Raw genomic sequence first — 27,242 nt, forward strand, 5'->3', positions numbered from 1 at the left:
AGCCTTCCTTCACCCTTCCTTCCCCTCTACTTTTTCTCCAGGGACTTATTGCACAGGCCTCTTATTGCATGAGTGCCTCCCTAGTGACTCAATCCGAACTCATTCTAGACTGCAGTTTAAAAGTAAGCAAGGGTATGTATCAAGTCGTTTATTCTGCCCAATGCTATTAGCCAAGAACAGTCAGCAGGGGAGTTAGCAGAGGTCTGCTGTGTTTTACACCAAATCCATAGTACATAATGAGTGCCAATATATTCGTAGCCAGGTTCATTTTGATACCTTCCTATTACAGTATCCTTCAGGTACTCATGCCAATTATCACCATTCTGTTTGTTACTAAAAAAAAAGTTGCCATGAACTTGAAGAAGAGTGGGGAGGGGTATATAGGAGGGTTTGCAGGGAAAAAAGGGAAGGGAGGAATGTTGTAATTATATTATAATCTCAACAATTAAAAACAATAACTAAAAAAAAAACACTGTGACAAGCAATCATTACTGCATTGCACCCTGATCATGCAGTTCAATCTCATGTTTACTACATTTTCTTGTCTCCCTTAGAATTTGAAACTGGAGTCATGATAGTAGTCCCAGTGTTCAAAAGCATTTAGTCATTGTAACCCTCAGGGCTTAAAGGAAGCTATGAAATCTGATGATTGTTCCTCGGTTTGGGGCTATATATAACTCCTGATATAGCACCCTACTGCTCACTCTACTCAAACGCCGTTCACAGATATATTTCTGTCTTTGCACTACAAAATCCCCCATCTACTCCGTCTCTGCAAAGATCAGTTCAAAGTTGTGCTTCTCACTCTGTCCTGCAGAAACATCCCATTAAGAATCAGATCCCATTTCAGGCCTACAGCAGGGCCTGAGAATTTGCATTCCTAGCTAGCTCTCAGGTATCGTGGTATAGGAAAAAAAAAGATTTTTTTTTTTTACTTTTTACTCTCAGACACTTACTCTATAATTCTATAATCCTCAGTCTATGAGGAAAAGTTCCCCACACAGCATGTGATTCTATGAATGGGTCTCCAGTGGACACTGGGTCAATGCTATCTGCTCCAACTCGAGCGTTTTCTACCTGGTGGTACCATCCAATACTGATAGATAATTAGAAATTAACAAGCTTCAAGATCATTGAACACACACACACTCACACACACACACACACATAATGAGTTTCAGGATCCACCCTCTATGAGCTGGTTATAGACTCACACTAATTTTAAGGAAGAAGGAAGTTTCAGAATTGACCCTCCTAAAGACATAAAATGCCATCTGAAGGCCTAGCCAGGAGTTTGACAAAACAGAGAAAAATGGAGGAAGTAGCCCTCTGTTGATGCCTACCACAGAAACATTATGCCTCCTAGTAAGACATGGGGATGTTATAGATGTAGGTTTTCTTTCTGTGGTTTCCTTTAATCTCCTCTGTTACATGACAATTGCTCAAAAGAATGCCATCTAAACCTCATCTCTGGCCTTGGGTAGAGACATACCTTTCTGAACCACAAAGATGATTGTAATATTATCATCTCGAGGGGGCAGATCTTTCGAGTGAATAACTAAGACATAACCATACCCTGTCTCCCTGAAGAGTTAGTCCAAATGTAACCTAAACAGGAAAACAGCTCACAGGAAAGCTGTCTATTCTAAAGACTGTAGGAAGCAACATAGCAACTGCCTATGTAGGTTGCCTCTCTGTAAGCATTGTTCACTCTCATCTCATGAAAGTGGTTTTCCTATATGATGATCCCTTTGACAGGTATCCTTGGGAAGTGCTTATTCTGAAATCAACTCTCCCTGTTTTCTCACTATTATCAGTGTCATCACGGACTTCATTCAGTGGTCCCACAAAGATGAGTGAACCAAGCAGAGGCCCCAGAGTGATTCTCTAACAATTCCAGGTGGAAGGCTCAACTTACAATTCTGCACCACTTTCTATATACTAAATACCACTAAGGGCAGGTCCTGCTTAACAAACTGGTTATAAGTGAGGGTTTCTGAAGGCCTTTACAACCATCTATCTATTCATTTGATGAAGCAGCTCACAGAACTAAAGGAACCACAACCACGGACCTTCCTAGGATCTCTAAGCATCTGAGAGAAGGAAGGCAGTTGGGTATGTGGAGGGTCTAATGAAAACCAACCAGTTACATCCTTCTGTTGAATAGGCTGTCTTTTAGTTTGTTTGGTTTTTTTTTTCATAAATCCTTATCAAAGTGAGAACAGAAAGCAAGCTGAGCTGTTACTTGTAGATTTCAATCAGCAAGAAACCCGAGTTGCAAAACCCTCGGTTTCTTCTTACAGGACTAAATTGAAAGTCAGTGTTATAGGCAGGAAGCAAATTATTTTCTCCGCAAGGAAGTGATAATTAATGATGACTTGATGTTCAGAAGCTCAAGCTGGGCCTGAGTAACTGCTCTGGATATAAAAAACCATTTGCAAAACAGGAGTTAGACGGAGGAGGTCTGCAACTCTGTGGCAACAAGAAATCAAAAGACACTGTGAAAAGAGAAGTAAACATCTGCATGAACAAACACTAGTGGCAAAGTAATGGGACCACCTGGGTGTTCAACAACAGAGAAATGGAAAGGGGAACATGGTGTGTGTACTGGCCAGTTTTGTGTGTCAATTAGACCCAAGCTAGAGTCATCACAGAGAAAGGAGCCTCCGTTGAAGAAATGCCTCCATGAGATCCAGCTGTAAGGCTTTTTCTCTATTAGTGATCAATGGGGGAGGGCCCAGCTTGTCATGGGTGGTGCCATCGCTTGGCTGGTGATCCTGGGTTCTATAAGAAAGCAGGCTGAGCAAGCCATGAGGAACAAGCCAGTGAGCAGTACTTCTCCCTGGCCTCTGCATCAGCTCCTGCCTCCAGGTTCCTGCCCTGGTTGAGTTCCTGTCCTGAGTTCCTCCAGTAAAAAACTATGATCTGGAAGTGTAAGCCACCGAATAAGCCCTTACCTCCCCTACTTGCCTTTGGGCCATTGTGTTTCATCGCAGCAATAGAAACCCTGACTAAGACGGTGTGCCTACACAAAGAAAAATGTTAGCTATAAAGAAGAATGAAATTTCTGGGCAGTGGTGGTGTACACCTTTAGTTCCAGCACTTGGGAGGCAGAGGCAGGCGGATTTCTGAGTTTGAGGCCAGCCTGGTCTACAGAGTGAGTTCCAGGACAGCCAGGACTACACAGAGAAACCCTGTCTCAGAAAAGAAGAAGAAGAAGAAGAAGAAGAAGAAGAAGAAGAAGAAGAAGAAGAAGAAGAAGAAGAAGAAGAAGAAGAAGAAGAAGAAGAAGAAAGAAAGAAAGAATAATGAAGTTATTTTGTTTACAGGAGAATAGGTATGGCTACAGATCATATTAAGCAAATTAGGCCAGACTCAGAGGTAGAAACATCATTCCTAGATTTATCCAGATATATAAAACCATGTATGTATATGTAGAGTGCCCTGATTGCCCTGAGAGTTCAGGAGAATGCCAACCTTATCCACATCCCTTAACAGGGAAGTGGTCCAAAGAACACAACGAGGGGAAGCAGAATACGGGCATCATAGCCACAGAGGTCCACTTCAACCTCACTTCAGCTGAGGAATGACATGTCTTTCTGAGAGCTAATGTAGCCATCCTGGCAAAGAAGGAAGATTGTCTAAAGAGATGTGCTTGTCCCTTCCTGTGGTTGTCAGATTGTTGAAACAATGAACCCTGAGCACTTGGAATTTCCCCAGGAATCTCACACTGTGAGAAGGAAAAGGCCTGGGGCCCTGGGGCCAGACAGACAGGAAGCCTGTCTGCAAGAAGAAAGTTCACACAGTTCTAACAGACCATTTATCAGTCCAACTTGAAGGAAATGCTGGAGCCCAGACCATGGTGGGTTAAAGATGAATGTGACCACACCTTGACTGAGAATATTTAGTTATGCATACCTCTGGCCTTCTGTGTCAACCTAAACTTCATGCAGGATTACAAAGATGGACTTGTATAGGTATCAGTTAACTTCTTTGTTCCTCTTCCCAATGTGTACACATTGAGTAACGCTCCTGTATGGACTTTGTAACTGTTACTTTGTCTCTCTAATTAGCCTACTGAGGATGAGTGCATGAACCTGGCTAGCTAGCACTGCCAAGATCCAGGCTCTGACTCCAACAATTCTGGTAACACTAAGCAGCAGGGCCCATGTTAAATTTTAGTTTTAGAAATCTCTGATATGGGGCCCAGTATGCCTTGGGTTTTGAATGGCGAGAGAATAAGAAAGAGCTGAAATATTTCTGTTACTGACAGACAGCCAGTGACAGGAATTTGGAGCCACATAAAGGAGTAATATAGTATTATAAAAAATTGATCAAAATTAGTTTTGTAAGGAAGCTTGAAAAGCAAAAAACCCCATGGAAAAGACTATTAAACTAAGTCAGCCAGCATATACACTGCTCTTGGATTGGTCTCCAGCACAAGCAAGGAAGGGAGGGAGGAGGTGGAGGAGGGATATGAAGTGATATGAAAGAAGGCCATAGACTGGCTGTAGCCTTGTAAGGTGAATACAAGAATTCAAGGGCAGCACCAGTCACAGAGTAAATTTTCTACCGACTCAAGATCCTGTCTCAAAACAAAGCAGGACTGGAAAGTATTTAGTTGATAATCTTATAATTCTAGGAAGTTGCTAAGCTTGTTATATATATGTTAATTCCATGCATTCATATATCTTGGCTGGAGCTTATTAGTTGAAGATTTTAATCTCCCTTGATTAGCAGAGGGAATGACTCCTAAATCAAGTTATGGCCACAGTCTTCCCCCACTCTTCCCACCTCTACTCATAGTTTCTTGGTCCAAGTTCAATGTATACATTGGACCCATTCCTCCTCCAATGCGACATTGACTTATTAGTTCCTTCTCTCAAATACCCAACAAGAAGCAGCCTAGAGGAAGAAGATATACAGTTCATTGTACAAGGAAGGCATGGTGCAGGCCTGTGAGGCAGATGGTCATATCAAGTCCACAGACAGGAAACAGAGAGATAGATGCTGATCCTCTTCTCAACTTCTCCTTTTCATTCAGTCTTGCACCCCAGCCCATGGAATGGAACCACCCACAATTAGGGTGAGTCTTCTCACCTCAGTTAACCCAATCTAGAAAAATCCATAAAAGGCATGCTCAGAAAGAGGATCTCCTGGGTGATTGTAGAGGCTGTCAAGTTCATAGTCAATATTAATCACTATAAGCACAACAGTTTGGTTCTAAGTGAATATGAAATGTTTAGAGCCAAGGAGTTCTCAAGCTGTCAACTCATGGTGCCATCTTGACCAAAATTTGCCCATTTCCTCTCTAAAGAATGGCCCTATCAGAGAAGAGGAAGGGCACAGCATTCAAAATGGGACAAAGACATATTCAGCATAAATAATATATACTAATAAAAAATACAAAAGAACAAAGTCATACTGACCATTGCAAGATATGTTCAAATCTTGGCTCCTCTATGTTGCACCTTTAGTGTATACACATATACATGAGTATGTGTGAGTGTGTTTCATATTAATAAAAATCATCATAAAATACAGTTGAACAACTTTTTATACATATAAGTAAAAGATAACTGTGATTACAGTCAAGGCTACCTAGGCCAACAAGATGTCTCAGTGGATAAAACACTTGCTACCAATCCATACAGCCTAAATTTGATCCCTTGTTCCCATATGGTAGCAAAAGAACTGACAAGCTGTCCTCTGACCACCACATGCAATGTGGCATATGTATGTACACACCTAGGCATGAATTAAATAACATGTAATTTTAATTTTAAGAAAAGAACTAAGGATATAACAAACCATGGGAAAGTGACTTTCCAAGTACGCTCTGTGAATTATGAACAGTTGTGCTAGCAGGATGATGATGAGGACATGGAGAAGTCACTAAAAATATGCTTTTGCTTTTCACTGGGAAAGAAAAGATGAACCCAGTGTAGTAGGTTCTGGTAGAGGAGCCACAAGTGCCAATCAAGATTACCACTGAATCTGTTTCCTTTGTCATCATTCAGCAACGGATTTTACTATGTGATTTTCATATACCAAAGAGATGTGCTCCCCTCTCTGCTGTCCCCAGGAGCACCTTTGCCTCGAACTGTCTGGTTCCACAAGATGCCTGTGTGGGTGAGCCTAGATGGAAGAGAAAACTGGATAGGTTCTGTCGTGGGTGTGTTTTTGCAAATGTGGTATTTCAGCAGCCTGGAGAATTACCAAGGCAAAGGAGATGATTCTGCAGGCAAGTTTAATTACTTTTAAGCAATAAGCAATCCCAAGTCTCAGATGGGGTTCTTTTTTATTTTCTCAGGGCTTTAAACAGGTTACTTTCACTTGGAAATCCTAATGTAAGGAAAAGGATTAGAATTGATTGGTAGTCTCTCAAAGCTTTTGAAAATAGAGAGTTATGACAGGGTTGGTTTTTTTTAAAAAAAAGTTCATGACACCCAAAGTTGTCCTCTGAGCTCCACGTGCACCTGCATACATATGTATATAATAAATACTTCCCCACATACAAGTGCACACACATACACACACATGCACACAGACTCAGAGAACTCAAGTACCATTGCTTTTTTGTGATTTTTTTTATTCGATACATTTTTTATTTATGTTTCAAATGATTGCCCCTTTTCAGGTTCCCCACTCCCCGAAAGTCACATAAGCCCCCTTCCCTCCCCCTGTTCTCCTACCCATCCTTTACCACTTCCCTGTTCTGGTTTTGCCCTATACTGCTACACTGAGTCTTTCCAGAACCAGGGGCCACTCCTCTGTTCTTCTTGTACCTCATTTGATGTATGGATTATGTTTTGGGTATTCCAATTTTCTAGGCTAATATCCACTTATTAGTAAGTGCATACCATGATTGATCTTTTGAGACTAGGTTACCTCACTTAGTATGATGTTCTCCAGCTCCATCCATTTGTCTAAGAATTTCATGAATTCATTGTTTCTAATGGCTGAATAGTACTCCATTGTGTATATATACCACATTTTTTGCATCCATTCTTCCGTTGAGGGATACCTGGGCTCTTTCCAGCTTCTGGCAATTATAAATAGGGCTGCTATGAACATAGTGGAGCATGTATCCTTATTACATACTGGGAGATACTCTGGGTATATGCCCAGGAGTGGTATAGCAGGATCCTCTGGAAGTGAAGTGCCAATTTTTCTGAGGAACCGCCAGACTGATTTCCAGAGTGGTTGTACCAGTTTCCAACCCCACCAGCAGTGGAGGAGTGTTCCTCTTTCTCCACATCCTCGCCATCACCTGTTGTCTCCTGAATTTTTAATCTTAGCCATTCTGACTGTACCATTGCTTTTTAAATGTTCACCTGCAGATTCTAATCACAAATGCTCAAAGAGAAATGTATTCTTTCTGTTTTTAAAAGTCTTTAAATACCATTTCCAGTAAACATTTATTTGTAGTTCTCCTAATTGCCTAAGTCAAGGAAGATCTCTTTGGGTCCAGCATGTTGTGCCTAACTAGGGAAGATATAAGAACAATAGATCAGGATCCTATGGCTTCTTCCTTGAGTGGTCTCAGAGGCGAGGGCAGAGCTGGGAAACTGATCTATTGGCTAGGGCTACACAGGACCACTCAGATCACTGTGAGTACATGAACTGATTTGGAGAATAGAGTCGGCAGTCTCAGCCTGCCCTCTAAGGGACATGGTAATTGATTTGGATGCCCTTTTCCTCTCTCAAACTCATTTTTATCTGACATTTGAATAAAACATAGGAAAAAGAAGCTTTTAGATTCTAAGAGTGGATGCTCTTGCATATCCTACTGTAGAAACTCTAACTCCAATCCTGTCCTACATGGAAAGATTGTTTCATCCCTTGGTCATGAAGACAAACAGTTTACTCTGCAGGCACATGCAGTATAGCCACTCACAATCAGGCAAATCTATCGCCTTACACATTACCACTGGAAGAAAGGGAAGGTTAAACCAGAACCACACATAGGAACTTTAGTATCACAAAGTTCATGTCATGGGAGCCCCGAGGCCCACATAAGCATCTGCTTTGAGTGACTCCATAAGGAAGGCACTACACCAAATGTAATCCTGCCATTGTTTTAACTTTGTTGGGGAGACATGAACAAAGATCCATTCACCACAGATAAAACACGGAATACAGACCAAAGCAAGGATTCCACCTAAGTCCATTTGATGAAACTGTTCCTGAGATATGATGCTAGCCCCCTGAGATTGTTCCCCAAATATAATGACTTTCCCCCTTCACCCATCCCCACACCTGCTTGCTTGCCTTTATAATGCCTTGTGTGAAAATTAAAGTTTGACAGCTTGATCAGAATATAGACTTGCTGTCCATTTTCTCGTGTCTCTTGTCTCTCACTTTTTCCTAGGTGGTTCCAGGGACCCTCTTGATTGTTCTGCAACTCGGGACACTCTAACGCCCAATGAACCTGTATGTATGTTGGGATTACGTATAGGAAAGTAGGCAAGGGGCCTTCAACATACTTGCATCATTGCAAAGCCCCAACCTACCATGGATGTTGGCCTCATGGAGGCAGCATATGGAGTCCCAACTTCAGTTACCCTGCTGCTTCATAGATACTCTAACATCTTCCAAGGTGACTTACAGGTGGGAGGCCAGGAGAGATTGATATGTACAGCCCCAGGTGGAATCCTCTGACCACTTCCCACTTTCTACTAGGGAGTATCAGTAGTCCATTGCCATCACTATAGATCTAGCTGTCACTGTATTAGTCTACTCAGTGTCCATGGATACTGACCAAGGTTATCTCATGTCCTAGATAGTGACAGGAGTATCATATCATGCCCAGAGGAAAAGCCCATCCTAAAATATCTACAAATGATATGCTGGATCACCTGCTGCACAGAATCCCCTGTAATCAGTAAAACTAGGTGATCTCGTTGGAGATCCAGCTGGTAGTAGGATACAGTGTTCTACTCTGGGCATTCTCATAGCATAGCTGGTGGAGATTGATATGAGATACTCAACTGCAAAGAAGCATATAAATGTTGGATGTGCTCAAGCCTGTAATCCCAGACCGTGGGAGGCTGAGGTGAGAGGCTTGCCACCACCAGTTCAAGGACAGCATATGTGGCACAATGAGTTCCAAGTCAGCTTGAGCTACAGTGTGAGACCCTGTCTCAAGAGAAGAAATAAACAAATAACAAAAATCACATCAGCACCTAAGAAATTGACAAGAAGATTATATGTATATGGTTGGGTTTTTTGTTTATATTATTTTTTATTTATTCTATCCCTCTCTCCCTAAGATCAACTTAGAAAACTTCAGCCTTCTTAGGAAATTACTTGAGGAAAAGTACAGAAAGACAAAATTAAGAAAAGTCTCCCACATACTGTATTCTTGTATATTGTGGAGAATATTGTCAAAAGTATGGGAGCAAGAAGAAAAGGCTCAGGCCATCTGTGGGTGTTATAAAATCTCATTATATAGATAACTTGTCTGCTACTGTTTCAAAATAAATTAGATCATCAACTAGCATTTTGTTGCCAGTTGATATTTATTAGGAACTTAATGGGAGCCTAGCATTTGAGAACATGTCATGCATATTTATTCCCGGCAAGTAAATATGAAATGAAAATTGTTCCTGTGACCTTTTTCAAATGCCATGATTTGTCACCAGTCATGAAATATAAATATTCTTTGTCCTGCTTTTAAATTACCTTCATCATTGAGAGCAGGCATATGGTTGAGGAGACAAAATTCAGAGCTACAAAGAAGGTAAATAAGCTCAGATTCCAAACCTTACCACCTTGAACTACATATGACAAGGATGCATTTTCTTAGAGCAAAGACATTCAAATTTCACCCCTAAAGAATACCTGTTATGGCACCTTAGCCCCAGCTCTTTGCTTTCTGTACTCAGTATCTAAGGAAATCCAAGGTGGAAGAAATGCATCGAAAACCTAGTTGAGTTGTGGGAGGGTGTGTATAGCTGGCTCAGTTGGTAGACCACTTGCCTAGCATGTACAAAGCCCACAGAATTGGGACATAGTAACTCTAGTTTGTAATCCCCGGGATGAAGAGACAAGAGGATATAGAGTCCAAGGTCATATAGAGAGTTCTAGGCCATCCAGGGCTACCTGAGAAAAACAAAACAACCAATCACAAGCATTCCCACTGAGCTACCCTGGTCCCAGCCAGTATTCTCTGATTCCATTCAAGTAGTAGTCTTACCAGCCTCCTTGATTTTGGTCAGCTTCTCTCACATGTCTTCTGTATGCAGCAGAATGATTTTCTGTGGAAGAAAGAAAGACCATCTCACATTTCTGCTCAAAAGCTCCTAGTGTCTCCAAATTTTACTCACCGCCAATGATATTTGCCACTCACTTCTCAGGACCTTTACACTGGCCATTCTCACCTGGTAAACTTCCTTTCTTAGACAGCCAGGGTTCACTTAATCATCAAAGAGGCCTAGATCAGCTACCTTTCCCAAGCAACCACTCCCCACTGCCATGACACATGGTATTTGCCTTTCTTTCTCTAAAAGGATTTTCTTCATAGCATTTATAACTCACCCAAAACATTCCATTTATTGTGTATTGGCTCACTCTTTGCCCACAAACAAATGAAAGTCTATGAGATGAGGGGTTAGGAATTTGGGCTCATTTTATGCACTACTATACTTTCAATGCCTGGAACTGTGACCAATATAATACTGAATAACAAGAAATGCCACCCTTCTTCAAAAACTGTTTATTTCATTTCTAAACAATAGAAAGAACCACAAGATAGACATAATCACAAGGAATAGTAAGTAGGTAAAAGTCTATCCATATTTCTTAATATCCCATTTTAGTAAAAAAAAAAAAATAGGTATGGTTCCATGATTAAGTTCTTTAAGTTAGGATTAATCTTAATTGTCAACTTGATAGGATTTGTAATTATACCTCTGAGTATTTCTCTGGGAGCCTTTCCAGAGAAGTGTAACCAAAACAGTACTCGCCATCTTGAACATGAGCAGTGGGCTAGAGTACCAGACAGAATAAAAAGGAGAAAGTGAACTGAGTCCTCACATTCCTAAGTACAGATTCAATGCGAGAAATTCCTCCACACTGCTGCCACCATTCCTTCCCTGATGTAATGGTACCCTTAAACCATGTGCTGCAATAAATGCTTCCTCCCTTAAGTTACTTTTGTTGAGTCAGCAGCAAGAAAGCAATCAATCGCTAATGTACAAAATACTGACGGCAGTAAGTTCATCTATGCAGCATGTGGTCAGATGTTTCCAACAAGCGAAGCAAGCTTCAGAGACATCACAATAAACTTCATATTTTCAGACTCAAGTTTCACTGTCCATTGGTCCATCTTCTCTAAAGCATGAGCCATATTGTGTTGACTTGCTAGAATGAGGGCCAAGTCTTAGTTCAGAAACAGGTCCCTACTTCAAATGTGTGTGCAGGATAAAGATAAGAACAGAGCCCAGCCTGAAGAGCCACATAACTCTATTTTAAGGTTCTAGTAGGTCAATTTAAAAAGCAAAATGAAAGAGGTGAGATTCTATAATATATGGTGTGTCTGTGTGCACACACATGCCTATGTGAATTCATGAGGATATAAAGTATGCCTCTCTATTGTTCTGTCTTACTGCCTTGAGTCAGGATTACTTTTATGTGTTAACTTGACACAAGCTCGAATCAAATGCCTCTGTATCACCAGTCTGTAGGCAATCCCACGGCAGTATTTTCTTAATTAGTGACTGATGTAACTTGCTCAGTTCATTGTGGATGGGACCACCCCTTGGCTGGTAAGTCTGGAGCACAGGCTGAGCAAGCCACAGGAGGCAAACCAGTAAGCAGTATCCTTTCATGGCTTCCATTAGCTCCTGCCTCCAGAATCGTGGCCTGCATGAGTTCCTTCCCTGACTTCCTTTGATGATAGACTATGATGTACAAGTGTAATCCAAATAAACCTCTCCCCCCCCCATATTTCTTTGGTCATGGTGTTTCATCACAGTAATAGTAACCCTAAGACATGGGGTATCTTACCAAATTGGGAGCTCGTCATTTTGGTTACATTGATTGACCAGTGAGCTCCCAGAATTCACCTGTCTCTAACACACAACACAGCCATGGCCAACTCTTTATGTGTGTGATGGCGATTCAAACTCACTTCCTCCTGTTTACACCAAAGTGAAAGCAACTTCCCCACTCTTACCCACTGAGCCATCCACCCACCTCTGAACTTACATAATTTTAATAAAATATTTTATTTAACATAGTGTAATTGAAGTATTGTCATTCAGATAAGTTAATCAATAGTAGAATGATTAATGAAGCAATTGATGCCATTTTAATATCACAAATTCCATTTTTTTTTTTTTTACTTTTATAGCTCATCTCAGTTCGAACACATTCCAAGTGTTGAGTGGCAGCACGGGGCTCATATGAGGCTGTGCTCTTGGACATGGCCACAGACTTTCCACTTCAACGTCTCAGTGCCTCATATTATCATGTTACTATTTATTCAAGAAAAGCAAATTTTTGAGTATCTCCTATTTTAGGACTCCTTCTAGGAAAGGTCTAGCTTATAGTTATATCAAACAAGTTTCCCTTCCTGTCCAGAACTTATATCCTAGGCAAGGGATGTAGACCATGGGCAAAGGAAGGCAGGAAAGCCCAAAGGTTGTCCTGTGGAGGGGAGTGATAAGAGTGCCTAGGGTGGGACCTCACAGAGGCAGGGACATCTAAGCATCGAGGTAAAAGAAGAAAGCAGGCTAGGGGGGCAGCTGAAGGACTAGAACTCCATACAGACAGAACAGTGCGTGCAAGGCAATCCTCTGGAACTTCCAGAAACTTCCAAGAGGACCATGGTGGCTGAGAGGGGGGGAGGGCAGCCTAAACTAGTGAGAAAATAGAGGTGAGGCAAGGGGACTGGTGTCAAGGCTTCGTTGGGCTTTGGCTTCTCGCTGAATTAGAGCACGAGTTTACTTGGAAGCCTAAGGAGATTTACATTTTACCAGCATCTTCTGGTTGAGCCTGTAAACCCAAGCCCAGAACACACCCTTTTCTCCCTGTGCCCTGCATTCCCTCTGAGGGCTGCAATTAGCTGTGCAGCCCTAGAACACGCTGCTAATACCTCTTCCACACAGCTAATAGACCTGCCAAGGAAGCCCTTGCCCATCCCCTGTTCCACAATTCTTCAGCCTCCCAGCTGCTTCAAGGAGGGACCAACCATTTAGCTGTCAGGAAAATCATCACATGAAAGGGAAACAGCCATTTCTGAACTCTTCCCCAAGGCAGAAGCCCTGCAGAAATCCGATGTCCCTCCCCTCCCTCATCAGATAATTCGTTTGTTTGGCATTAAACAAAAAAAACTGCTTTTAAGAAAAGGAAGGCATCATCCTTCACATGCCTGCCTCTGGGATCCAGAGGCCAGGGGACATGCCCTTTCTATCCCTGCTGCTCAGTGTGACTGGGAAGCAGCATCCATGGCAGCAGCAAGGGCTGTGAGCGGCTGCTTAATGCAGCACCTGGGCCCTAGCCTTCTCTTGCCTCGCCGAGTGAATCTCAAGTGCTTTCAATAAGCTCTCCTGGTAAAATGGAACTCTGATTTGAGTTAGAAAGCCCACTCTAGACCTTTTAGCTCAGAAACCTCTCTGAATTGTTCAGATGACTCTGAAATGTTTCTTGATGACTCCAAATGGCAGTAAGCAGTTCTCGTTGTTCATGATTGTGGGAATTGACTGGATGGCACCCTGATTCTTCTGCTGTCCTTGGGATCACCTTGAGGCTGCAGTCACTTGGAGGATCCATTGGCCTGGAACTGACAAGATGTCTTATAAACCTGTCTGAAAATGTATTGGGATAATTACCCCACAAATTTTTGTCCATTGGAAGGTAGAAAACTCTGGAGACTTGGCTAGGCTAGAGCATCCGGGGTGGTCCCTTACAGAGCTAAGAGTTAGCACTGCTACAGGCTGTCAGCTAGAATAGTTGAGTTTTTCCAGGGATACCCAACCCTTTGACAAGGTGACACAACCTTGTCATATGCAAAGTTGTACTCAAGAATCACACCATCAGTTTACAGAAGAAACTGCAGCATGAAGGAGTTGACTCTATGGTAGAGCACTTGCTTTGCAAACCAACACCCCGGAGGTTTCCATTTTCAGCACCAGGAATAAATAACAACATAAAATGAAACCCTCAAAAACAGTCACATAATCACATACTGCAATGTCTACTGCAGCAGTATTCAAATTGCTAAGCCATGAGACCAACTTAGTGTGAGAGTCAAAATTATCTTTTTTATTTTATTGTTATTTTTATTCGATATATTCTTTATTTACATTTCAAGTGAGTTTCCCTTTCCTGGATCCCCCCTCCCCGAAAGTCCCATAAGCCCTCCTCCCTCCCCCTGTTCTCCAATCCATCCCTTCCCATGTCCCTGTCCTGGTATTCCCCGACACTGCTGCACTGAGCTTTTCCAGGACCGGGGGCCCCTCCTTCCCTCTTCTTGGGCATCATTTGATATATGCATTATGTATTGGGTACTCCAAGCTTCTAGGCTAATATCCACTAATTATTTTTAAGTCCTAATTACTGTGTCTAAGAGATCCATGAAACAAATGGGCTTCTAACCTGTAAGCCCCTTGCCCAAGGACAGATACCTTTCGAAATGCTGGTGACTATTTATAGGAATAACAAGCCACATGTTCTCACGCCCCTAAACAAGCTCATTTGACTCAACTGCACCAATGTGCTTAATCACATGTAGGTGGGAGGTACATGAGCAGTAAATACATCCATATATCCGGATGTACACTTGCCGCTGATTGGGTGTGATGGGGCGGGGTGAGAGGGGAATGCATAAGAAGAAAGTTTGTCAGGATAAGTGTTTGTCCCTGAGGGGAAATAGAGTGGTCCTGTGGTTTTGCCTTTTTTTTTTTTTTTTTTTTTTTTTGAGACAGAGTTTCTCTGTATAGCCCTGGCTGTCCTGGAACTCAGTCTGAAGACCAGGCTGGCCTCCAACTCAGAAATCCGCCTGCCTCTGCCTCCCAGAGTGCTGGGATTACAGGCATGCGCCACCACCGCCCAGCTGGTTTTGCCTTTTTAAGCCTCTACAAAACGTGACCCATGGCCGCTTCCTGGGAATTCTGGAATGGACTTGACCAGAGTCCATCAACCTAGCCAGTGTTTAATTAATGCTTGCGTCAGCTTTGGCTCAAAGATTGTGGTAGTGGTCTGAGTCTCAAGTGGTGAGAGTAACATTAGGTGTCCAACAAAAAAGCAATGCAAGTGGATGAGGTGCTGTCCACACAATGAATGAAGGTGTATCACATGCAGGATCGTGGATGCAGCTGGAGAGAAAATCCATCTCAGAAGGACAAATATCTATGTGTTCTCTCATTTGTCGTTCCTAGATTTCATATGGATATATCAAATCAAGTTCGAGTCCATGAGAGAGGTGAGAGGAGAGAGAGAGAGAGAGAGAGAGAGAGAGAGAGAGAGAGAGAGAGAGAGAGAGGAGAGAGAGGAGAAAGAGAGAAGAGAGATTGGGGAGAGAGGGGAGAGAGAAAGGAGAGACGAGGGTAAAAATATCTAGGTAGTGATACCAAGGCGAATAATATAGAACAGGGAAGGTAAAGGTTATAGAACAGTATGTTTACATACAGTATAAGGAAACTATACTATGAAAAATACCAAGTACATACACTATATCAATTATGCCTTAATAAAGTTATTTTGCTATAAAAGAAAATGTGCCCCTACCCTCATCTCATGCTTCAATTAAATGTACGATTTTGTGCTGTGGCAGATTCATTCAGAACTCTCCCAGGATATATGCAGCCCAGATGCAGGTTGTACGTGCCTGATAAACTATGGGATCAGCCTCCTGACAGCATGATGCCCTGGTTCTAAGAGAGAGGTTTCTGCTAAATCCACCCTTCAGACAGAGGGGTTTCTAAAATGAAGGGTCATTTGGTATGAACAGATGCTAGCCAAAGGTAAAAACACGGGGGTGGGGAGATGGCTGCGTTAGGAAAGCTCGTACACAAAATCATACATTGGCTCTAGAGCAATGGAAAGCAGGAAATGGCCCGGGGATAGGAGATTTGTCCACAAAGGAAAGTTCTTGTTGCTACTTCTAAAAGCAGAACAAGATGTGGCCTTGACGACTAATCTTCACTGTACAGGGGAGGGATGTGGGCTTTTCCTTTTCTCTTTCTTTATTGATTTGGCTTAAAGCCGTCTGTTAAAATAGACTTGTCCTATCTGTTTCCTCCCTCCATGGACTGTTTCTGGTCTGTCACTTAATTTAAGGCATTGCACAACTTATCATTTCTAAGAGATGAAGTGGCACCATTTTTTTAAAGAAAGAAAATAAGTTTATTCAAACCACCTGCCGAGGGAACAGGGGCCACGACAGTAGCAAGAGAGTAAGCCCAGCCTGGGAAATTGTCCAGGACATTCTGCCACAATTTATAGGTTAAAGCAAATTAATAAGCCAAACTCAATTCAAGGGGAGTGGACATAGACTCCACTTCTTGCAGCCATCTTGGATCCATCCCAGAAGAAAACAAGTGGCACTTACTAAACAATTGCCATGTCTCTGCTAGTATCTAACTTTCATCAAGTCTAAGAAACACAATTTTATTGCTACTTCTTATTTTAAAGTAACCATAGTGACAGTAAGTTATTGATATGGTACAGAGAGGTCACATGCATACATCTCTCCATTTTTCCACAATGCTAGGCCTCACAGAATTTTGATAAAAACCAAGAAATTGACATTGGCTTGGTTTATATGTATAATTTTATACATATTTTTAAGATGATCATATATTTCATTCTCATAACTTGGGAGGCAGAAGCAGGAAGATCTCTGTGAGTTTGAGGCCAACCTGGTCTACAAACTGAGTTCCAGGCCAGCCAGGACTACAATGGTAACATCCTTACTCAAAACAAAAAGGACCATGTCAATATAATTTTAGCTTATTCAATTAATCCTTACAGGTATACTTAATTTCTCTGCTAGAAGACTGCATGCTACTATCATCAAGCACATGTAATAATTAGAAATTTTTCTTTGTGATGCATAAAATAATGGTGGATCCTGAGATGTCTACATATTTTAAGTGTCTGTTTTTAGTCAGGGATTGCACTTTGCAGACCAGTGCTCTACCACTGAGCTACAGCCCCAGGCTCCCTACTTCCTCTGTATTTTGTATAATAGTCAATGACATGTTGTATTAACTCAATAATCAGATAAAGAAACTGGGCTGTAGCTAGACAAAGTGAAATGCCTTTAATCCTAGCATTAAATAGACAGAGGCCAATGGATCTCTGTGAGTTTGAGGCTACCTTAGACTACATAATAACTTCTAGAATAGCCAAATCTACATGGCGAGACTCTAAAAGAAAGAAAGACACAAGCAAACAGATAAACAAACTGGGGTAGAGAGTGTTTAAGAAGCCTACCCAAGGTTACACAGCTACCGGGAGTTACTAATAAGAACAAATAAGAGTACAAACCCAACCGCTGTAATCCAAACCCAACGTGCTTCTCCTCTACTGTCCCAAATAGTAATTGTAGCCTGTACCACACTACTTACAAGACAGCAAGCCACCACCTTTCTCCCGTTGCTATGACAAAATAGAAAACCCACTTAAGGAAAGGAGGTTTTGTCTTGGCTCACAGTTCAGGGGTATTCTCTGCACAGCAGAGTAGGCATAATGGCAGAGTGCTGGGCGGCTGGTCATATTGCATCCAGTCAGGAAGCCGACAGAAATGAAAGGAAGTAGCCAACTCACCTTCTCCTTTGCATTCTGCCTGAGACCCCCTTTGAGGGAATGGTGCCCCCCCCCCCACCGCATTTGGGCTACATCTTCCTTCCTCAGTTAACTCAATTTAGAAATTCCTTCCCAGGCATGCACAGAGGTTTGCCTCCTACCTGAGTCTATATCCTACCAAGTTGATCCCAGGGATTAACCATTCCCCTTTTCTAACTATAGGGTCCTGAGAAATAGAGGGTTCACAGGCGCAACAAGCTTGCAAACTCATTGCAAACACTAAACAATACACGGCCTGTCCTACTTCTGCAGCTGCTCCCTGAGCACCAGCCTACCGAGCTTTCTGCTTTCTAATGCAATAAAACTACATTCAGATCTGCATTTGTCATAGATGGACAAATAGCAAACAATGAAATGAAGAAGATAAAAAGGAGGTATTTCCATTGCTTTCCATATATAACTAGCACAAATTCTGGAGACAGGCCGCCAACAGGTTGAAAAGGCACTTTACTTGAAAAGCCATTTCCTTTGTTTCTTTTAAATGATTCTCTTTTGTTGCACTATTAAAAATTTTAGACTAAAAGATAAAAATCAAGAAAGACTAGGGCTGAGGGTGTAGTACTTGTTTACATGTGCGAAGTCCTGCTTCTGCCTCCTGCACCTGCACAAACGGGCGTGATGATATATGTCTGTAATCCCAGCACTTGGGAGATGGAGGCAGGGGAATCCTAAGTTCAAAGTCATCTTTGTTTGCATGGTGAATTCAGGACCAGCCTGGGCTTTGTGGGACCTTGTCTCAGAACGAAAAAAAGATGTAGCCGTAGATTGTGAAAAGGGAGAAGCAAGGATAGAAAGAAAGGATGGAAGGGAGAGGAAAAGAGAGAGAAGAAATAGTTTATTCATTGGTAGGTTAGAGCCAAATAGGACATCACCAAGAATGAAGAAATGTGTGTAACCAGGGTTAGAGGAGATTAAAAAGGAATTAACCTGTAAATCTAAACTAAGATCCCTTTGGAATTCTGACCTCTAACTGGGAGCTAAGAATCAAAATGTACTTTTCATTATTTACAAGAGTTGCATGGATGCTGGTTGGTGTGCATTTTAAATTCACTGCAAAAAACAGGCCCAAGTAACTAAAATGTGTGCACTCTTCCTTTCAACGCTCCTCGTTTGATTGATGGGGCTGTTTTGTGCTTCAAGAAATGTAGCAAAATACAGATCAGTTTGGGTCTATTCACAAAGTAAAGGGGGTGAGCTAGAGTAAACATCTGTTTATTGGTCTGGTTCCCACTAAGCATTCACTCAATATTGCAACTTGTCTGGGCTAGAAGGTTCCATAGTATGCTTAAAGCAAGAAGAAATTATATTGACTACTTAGCAAAAGACAAAAGGGCAAAACACATAAGAATTTGTACAGAATCAAGGCCCAGATTGCAGAACTTGAAATCAAGATGGTGGCTGGGGGCAATAGAATAATAAGATTTATCTACCACATCACTCACCATTTCATCTTACTGAATTCCTACCATAAGCTCCATGGGCTAATAACCCTATTTCACAAATGAGGAAGACAGAGGTTACACAATTTATCGAAGGCCACATACACATCCAATCACAGGAACAGGGTTTTCAAAAGTCATATCATGTGTGATGTCCTGCATATTTCTTTCTTTCTCTGTGTATGTGTGTTTGTGTACATTTGAAAGTACACATATGTCCACAGGTATCTATGTATGTGTACACATGTACATGTGGAGGGAGAAGACACGCTCACAAGGTATTCCTCAAACACTCTACCATTTTCCCACTGGCATGGAGGTTGTCAAGTAGGCTAGACCAGGGACCTACCTATCTGCCTCCCCAGCACACATCACCATGCATGGCTATTTTTTTTTTACAAGGGTTTTAGAGATCCAGCTCAGCAATTTATTAACTGAACCATCCCCACAGCCCTGTTTCTAAATATGTAAATATAAACCTCAAAGCCCATCTAAATCAAAGGATTTTAAGTAAAAAATTGGGTGGCCTCTGTTTTATTAAGATTCCCATCATCATTTTTAAGGTTTGAGACCATGTAATAATAGGGGTTTATTTTCTGCTGTGGGGTCAGACAACTGGCCTTTTTGCAAAACTTGCCTAGTTGGCATTAACTGTACAAAGGCAGTGCCCACCCACACAGAGCCAAATAATTTTCTATTTTATGAAAGGCGATGCAGTGTTTGTAGTGTCTATTATTAAGTTTCCCAGCAGTCTCTGGAGTAGCATCCTATAATCAACTGCATTAGTGTCTATGCAGTGAAATACATGGATATTTACTCTAAATGAGAACAGAAACTATAAGAAGCTCTGGGACAACTGAAGTCAAATTTTGCTAGCAAATCATTATGAGAGATGCTTTTCAAAAAACATTTAGGTCATGGAATTGTGCATGAGGAATTATGAAAGCATATATTTCATACTTCTGCACTTTGCAAATATAGGATGCTGAATTATCTCAACCACTGACAAACAAAAGCTCTTCCTTTTAAACATGGATGTTTCTCTAACCAGAGTTAATCTAGAAAAATGATCCCCCAATAGATAGATAGATAGATAGATAGATAGATAGATTGATTGATAGATAGATGATAGATAGATAGATAGATATGATAGATAGATAGATAGATAGATAGATAGATAGATAGATAGATAGACGATAGATAGATAGATAGATAGATAGATAGATAGATAGATAGATAGATAGATAGATAGATAGATAGATATAAACCAATAGTAGAGAGATAAGTGAAAGGGGGTGTCATACATTAAGATTCCCTTCTGTGAGACCTCCTTCCCTTTCCACTGGGTATAGCTTATCTTTGCACTAACCTCTACGAGGTCAGAATAGCTCAAACTGGATGGACTGTAAGCAGCTACTCTTTTCTTCTATTAAAGCCTAGTGTACATTTAAAACTTCTGAGGCCAGAGTGGGGTGTGGGGTGTGAATGAGTGGTGTGTGTGTGTGTGTGTGTGTGTGTGTGTGTGTGTGTGTGTTGCTTCAACTCAAGGTCGTGTGTCTTAGAACAGGTTTCTAATACAAAAAAAAAAAAAAGCAAGTTGGGAAGAATAGGGTTTGTTTGATTTACATTTCCAGATCATAGTCCATCATTGGAGGAACTCAGGACAGGAACTCAAGCAGGGTAGCAACCTGAAAGCAGGAGCTGATGCAGGGGCCATGGAGGGATGCTGCTTACTGCCTTGTTCCAGATGGCTTGCTCAGCCTGCTTTCTTATAGAACTCAGGACTACCAGCCCAGGGATGGCACCACACACAGTGGCCTGGGCCCTCTCCAATTGATCACTACTTGAGAAAAAAGCCTTACAGCTGGCCTGCATGGAGGCATTTTCTCAATTGAGGCTCCTTCCTCTCTGATGACTCTAGCTTGGGTCAAGTTGACATTCAAACCAAGCCAGCACACCATGGAATCACTCAGGAAGGAAGTATAAAGTCCATTAAATCTGTCTGTGATGACAACACCCAAGATATCTCAGTGGTCCCTATTGCCTGGTATTAACACCTTAGTATAATCCTAGTATAATCCCCTCCACTATTATATCAGCATCAGTTCTCATGATGAAAAAGCCACCAAAGAAGCTGATACATCCCTTCCAAGAGTAATTAAGTTGTAAGAGATTCCCCCTCTTCAAGTAGCACTATCATAAGAACACTTACGCATTCAGGCAGCCCTCCAGATATTAAATATGATGAGGAAACAAGGGCCTCTGCATATGAGGAGCCATCTTAACCACATAAACCAACCACAAAGAAGCCCACAGAAACCACCAAGCAATAAATATGTATTGTACCAAGCCAGAGTTTGGGAGAGTGCTTTGTTATACACAGTACATAAACTCTATACTCTCCCATTCAGAAATAAGGAATGTATTAGTTATCTTTCCTATTCCAATAAAAATGCCTGGCAAGAGCAACTTAAGGGAGGCAGGGTTTATTTATAGGTTGAGGGTACAATTCATAGAAGTCATGGCAACCAGGAGCATCGGGCAGTTGGTCACATTGTGTCCACAGTCAGGAGATGGGGGAAGCTGAATGCTGCTGCTATGTTGTCTTTCTCCTTTTTCTTCAGTCCAAAATCTCAAGCCTATGGGTAGATCTACTCATGTATAGTATGAGTCTTCCCACCTTAGTTTATCCCTAAATCCAGAAATATCCTAGCATGTAAGCCTGGAAGTTTATCTTGTAGATGATTCTAGACCCTATCAAGTGGACACTCAATAGTAATCATCACAAGGTGAATGAGTCTTAGAAACATGAGAACCCCTGATGCCCAGGGACTTTAAGGGCCAGCAAGTTCATTCTGTATATATGAGTGGGCAATGGGTCTGTAAGCATCTTACCACCTTAGCAACAGTTTCCTTTTGGTGTTTTCTCATGGAGATGTTTAGAAATCCCTGAAAAATATAACTTTGGAAACACAAGTTTAACATAGATACCCTGCTTCTAGAAGGAGTGTGTTCATTTACTAACCTTCCCCAAATTATCCTTGTGGATTTATTCAGAGAATAACAAGAGGGCAACTGTCTGCACCATGTCTATTAAACAGGAGAGAGTATAGAACCCCTTTCCTCTCCTGTTATGGAATAGGATGTTCCTAATGGCATCTGTATTCTCTCAGTAGTTTCACTGTGCCATTGACTCCAGCCTGGTCTGGGGGATTGCACAGGATTGCTTCAGACACCAGAGCTGCCACTGACCCCCCTGCCTCCTTTAAGTGATGAATGGTTATGTTCCCTCCTAATGAGGAGTGTCTATTCTCACCAGCTGCAGTTTACACACAGGATGTGTTTCCTGTCTGAAGCCCCCATCTGACTCCTCATATCACCATATGCCACATGATTATGCATTTTAGGTACAGATGGAGACATTACTCATGTAATTCATCACATGGGAAGATCCACAGGCTAGCTGCTTTATTTCAGTCAAAGTATTCATTTCTACCTTTGCTCCTAGTAGAAAACCCCCCAAAAATAGGCCAGGAAGATGGCTCAGTAGGTAAAGCTTTGCAATCCAGACAATGTGAGTTCAGTCCCTGGATTCCAAACAACTGATTCTGAGAGTTGTTCTATGACTGTTATACATAATAGTGTGACACTTGCACTCCTATGCATACACACACATATGCATGTATGCATGTGCACACACACACACACACAGAGAGAGAGAGAGAGAGAGAGAGAGAGAGAGAGAATTCAATCCTTTAATCCCAGCACTCAGGAGGCCAAGGCAGGTCGATCTCCTTGAGTTTGAGGATAGCCTGGCCTACAAGTGAGACTTCGTCTCAAAATAAGAAGTAAATAAATAAAAATAATAATTTTCAAAATCTTTGAAAAATCCAAACTTGCCAATGACAACTATCTGCATCCACTTAGTCTTTACTGGAGTCTTTGTTTTAATGATAAGAGGAGATATAGCTAATATTCAATCAAGTACACGAGCTTAGCATGGTAGATTATTGCAAAAAGATCTCAATTTTTTACCCCTTCATTCTTTGGCCTGAAATTCTTTTTTGAAAAATTCTTCACTTGTTTTTAATTATGTGCGTGTGCGTGTGCATGCACGTGTGTGTGTGTGTGTGTGTGTGTGTGTGTGTGTGTGTGTGTGTATGCATACATGTATGCAGGCAAGTTTAGGAAAGTGTACCTGAGTACAGTTCCCATACCCACAGAGGTAAGAAGTGGGTATCAGATGCCCCAGAGCTGGAGTTACAGATGGTTATGATTTGCTTGGCTTTAGTGCTGAGAATCAAAATGGCATCCTCTGCAATAACAGTGGCTTGTAACCACTAAGCCTTTTCTTCGTTGCCTCCTGCAACTTGTTTGTAATTGTGCCTATCTCTTGTACCTGGAATCTAGGATGACCTTTTAAGTTGTTTGACAATGAAGCATCAAAAATGATTATGTTTCAGATTTTTTTTAATTTTTCTATATTCTTTGTTTACATTCTGAATGCTTTCCCCTTTCAGTTCTAAACATTGACCTCAAAAAGGACTTGAGGGGATCCAATCCTACTTATGGAGCCTTGAAGCCACTGTGTAAATGTGACCACTCTAGCCAATAAACAGCACACCAGCAACCCTTCACCAGAGACAAGGATTTTACACAAATCTATCCACAAATGTGAGCATAGCACAGCAACAGTTAAAGCTCTATCTTCTTGTATACTAAAAAGTTATAATTAGAAGATTTGTAATGCCATTAAGTTTGGGGTTGATTCGTTATATGGTGATACTGTGGTAATAAGTGGTACACGTGTCAGCATATTTTTCTTTTCATATTATGTTGGTAGACTATGGTTCAGATGAAGTTTAAGGATGCTCAAAGGTTTGTGGATAAGAGGTCTGATCTCCTGAATGGTGGTATTGGAAAATAAAGAGAATTTTAACTGGTAGAATCAAGTGGTAGATTATCTGGTCAAACATATTCATGTCTGTGGAATTGATTATGAGACACTAGTGTCACGTTGCTCCCATAGTTACCTTCCATGAAGAAGTGATGAGCTCTGCCACAGGGATCCATTCACAAATAGCACAGGGAGAGAGCTATCCTCCCAGGAGTGCTGACAAGCCTGTAAGTACAGGTAAAACCACCACTACTGCTTAGAGGGACCCGCCTGAAAGCCCCAGAACACAGGAACCTAGGAGCAGCCTGGGACAGGAGCCTTCCAGTCTACACCTGCGCCAGCTGAGCTGATCCTGTGCCACAGGGCTCCATACCCAAATAGCACTAGGAGACAGCTGGTTTCCCAGGAGAGCCCACATACCTGCAAGCACAGGTAAGAAAGAGATGCCCATGAACATACAAGAAGCCTACAGAACTCCAAATAGAGTGGACCAGAAAAGAAATTCCTCCCATCACATAATAGTCAAAACACCAAATGCACAAAACAAGGACAGAATATTAAAAGCAGTAAGGGGGAAAAGTCGAGTAACATAGAAGGGCAGACCTATCAGAATTATACCAGACTTCTCATCATAAACTATGAAGGCTAGAAGATCCTAGGCAGATGTCATACAGATCCTAAGAGAACACAAATGTCAGGCTACTATACCCAGCAATATTCTCAATTACCATAGATGGAGAAACCAAGTTATTCCATGACAAAATCAATTTTACACAATATCTTTCCACAAATCCAACCCTACAAAGGATAATTGATGGAAAACACCAGCACAAAGAGGGAAACTACACCCTAGAAAAAGCAAGAAAGTAATCTTTCTACAAACCCAAAAGAAGATAGCCACACAAACATAAATATAACATCAAAATTAACAGGAAGCACAATGACTATTTTTTAATATCTCTTAATATAAGTGGACTCAACTCCCCAATAAAAAGACTAACAGATTGGATATGTAAACAGGACCCAGCATTTTGCTGCATACATGAAATGCATCACAATGTCAAAGACAAACACTTCCTCAGAGTAAAGGGCTGGAAAACAATTTTCCAAGCAAATGGTCCCAAGAAACGAGCTGGAATAGCCATTCTAATATTTGATAAAATCGACTTTCAACCAAAAGTCATTAAAAAAAAGATAAGGAAGGGCACTTCATACTCATCGAAGGAAAAATCCACCAAGAAGACCTCTCAATCCTGAGTATCTGTGCTCCAAATACAAAGGCACCCACATTCGTAAAATAAACTTTACTAAAGCTCAAAGCACACATTATTGTATCTCACACAATAATAGTGGGAGACTTCAACACTCCACTTTCATCAATGAACAGATCAGGGAAAAACAAACTAAACAGAGACACAGTGAAACTAACAGAAGTTATGAACCAAATAGATTTAACAGATATCTATAAAACATTTCATTATAAATCAAAAGAATGTACCTTTTTCTCAGCACCTCATGGTACCTTCTCCAAAACTGATCATCTAATCGGTCACAAATCAGACCTCAACAGATATAAGAAAATTGAAATAATCCCATGTCTCCTTACAGATCACTACGGACTAAGGCTGGTCTTCAATGGCAACAAAAATAACAGAAAGCCCACATACACATGGAGGTTGAACAATGCTCTACTCAATGATAATTTGGTCAAGGAAGAAATAAAGAAATCAAAGACTTTTTGGAATTTGTGTCCCAAACTTATGGGACACAATGAAAGCAGTGCTAAGAGGGAAACTCGTGGCTCTGAGTGCCTCCAAAAATACAGAAGCAGCTGGACAGTGCATCTGAAAGCTCTAGAAAAGAAGCAAATACACCCAAGAGGAGTAGATGGCGGGAAATCAACAAACTCAGAGCTGAAATCAGCCAACCATTGGACTGAGCGTGGGATCCCCAATAGAGGAATTAGAGAAAGGACTAAAGAAGCTGAAGGGGTTTGCAACCCCATAGGAAGAACAACAATATCAACCAACCAGACTCCCCAAAGCTCCCAAGGACTAAGCCATCATCCAAGGGGTACACATTGTGACTCTGGCTGTATATGTAGCAGAGGACAGCCTTGTCAGATATCAATGGGAGGAGAGGGTTTGATAGATGCCCCAGTGTAGGGGAATCAAGGGCTGAGAGGTGGGAGTGGTGGGTAGAGGAATACCCTCATAGAAGGATGGGGAGGGGGAATAGGAGAGGGGGGTTACCAAAAGAGGGGGAAACTGGGTAAGGGGATAACACTTGAAATGTAAATAAATTAAAATTAAAAAAAAATAAAAGAAGTTATGAAACTAGAGAGAAGGGGCATCACAAGATACTGTGCCATGCAGTTTGGATTTTCGGCCTCCCAAACAGTGATCTAAATTTGTCTCTTTTCTTTAAAAGTTAGCCCAGCTTTGGTATTTTGCTATATTAACAACAAAAGAGATTAAATGCACGTAGTTAGATTCCAAGGCATAAGTCAGGCTACAACATGTTTCTCATATAGTATGCTTTCTGTGTCTTGTCAGGAGAAAAGTATAAGCTTGCCAGGTGAGCCAAGTTTTCATTAAAAAGAAGGATCTGGTGTATTATTTACCAGTGTTCAGACTTCAGCCTCCAATATACTCAAACTACTGTGACAGAGTTGACTGATCCCCCTCCAGAGTTCAATGCCATAGATTTGATATTTCTACCATCAAAACTACCTCGTATTTGCTCGGCCTTTAACTACTTCTGGTAGGGATTTTGTCTTAGTCAGGGTTTCTATTCCTGCACAAAATAGCATGACCAAGAAGCAAGTTGGGGAGGAAAGGGTTTATTCAGCTTACACTTCCACACATCTGTTCATCAGCAAAGAAAGTCAGGAGTGGAACTCAAGCAAGTCAGGAAGCAGGAGTTGATGCAGAGGCCATGGAGGGATGTTTCTTACTGGCTTGCTCAGCCCGCTCTCTTATAGAACCCAAGACTAGCAGCCCAGAGATGGCACCACCCACAAGGGGCCCTCCCCACTTGATCACTAATTGAGAAAATGCCTTACAGCTAGATCTCATGGAGGCATTTCC

General features: G+C 41.5%; 1 long non-coding RNA gene across 1 annotated transcript in view; it reads right to left on the bottom strand.

The window, feature by feature from the left end:
* Window positions 1–9,681: 9,681 nt before the first annotated feature.
* The window catches only part of LOC127675299 (uncharacterized), a 45,310-nt gene continuing 27,749 nt past the window's right edge, over window positions 9,682–27,242 (bottom strand). The window contains exons 4-5 of the long non-coding RNA XR_007975470.1: window positions 10,202–10,262; window positions 9,682–10,107 (exon numbers count right to left, since the gene is read on the bottom strand). This is a non-coding gene — a long non-coding RNA (uncharacterized LOC127675299). The remainder of the gene's footprint in view (window positions 10,108–10,201; window positions 10,263–27,242) is intronic.

The sequence above is a fragment of the Apodemus sylvaticus genome, chromosome X (genome assembly GCF_947179515.1).
Source record: "Apodemus sylvaticus chromosome X, mApoSyl1.1, whole genome shotgun sequence".
Lineage (NCBI taxonomy): Eukaryota > Metazoa > Chordata > Mammalia > Rodentia > Muridae > Apodemus > Apodemus sylvaticus.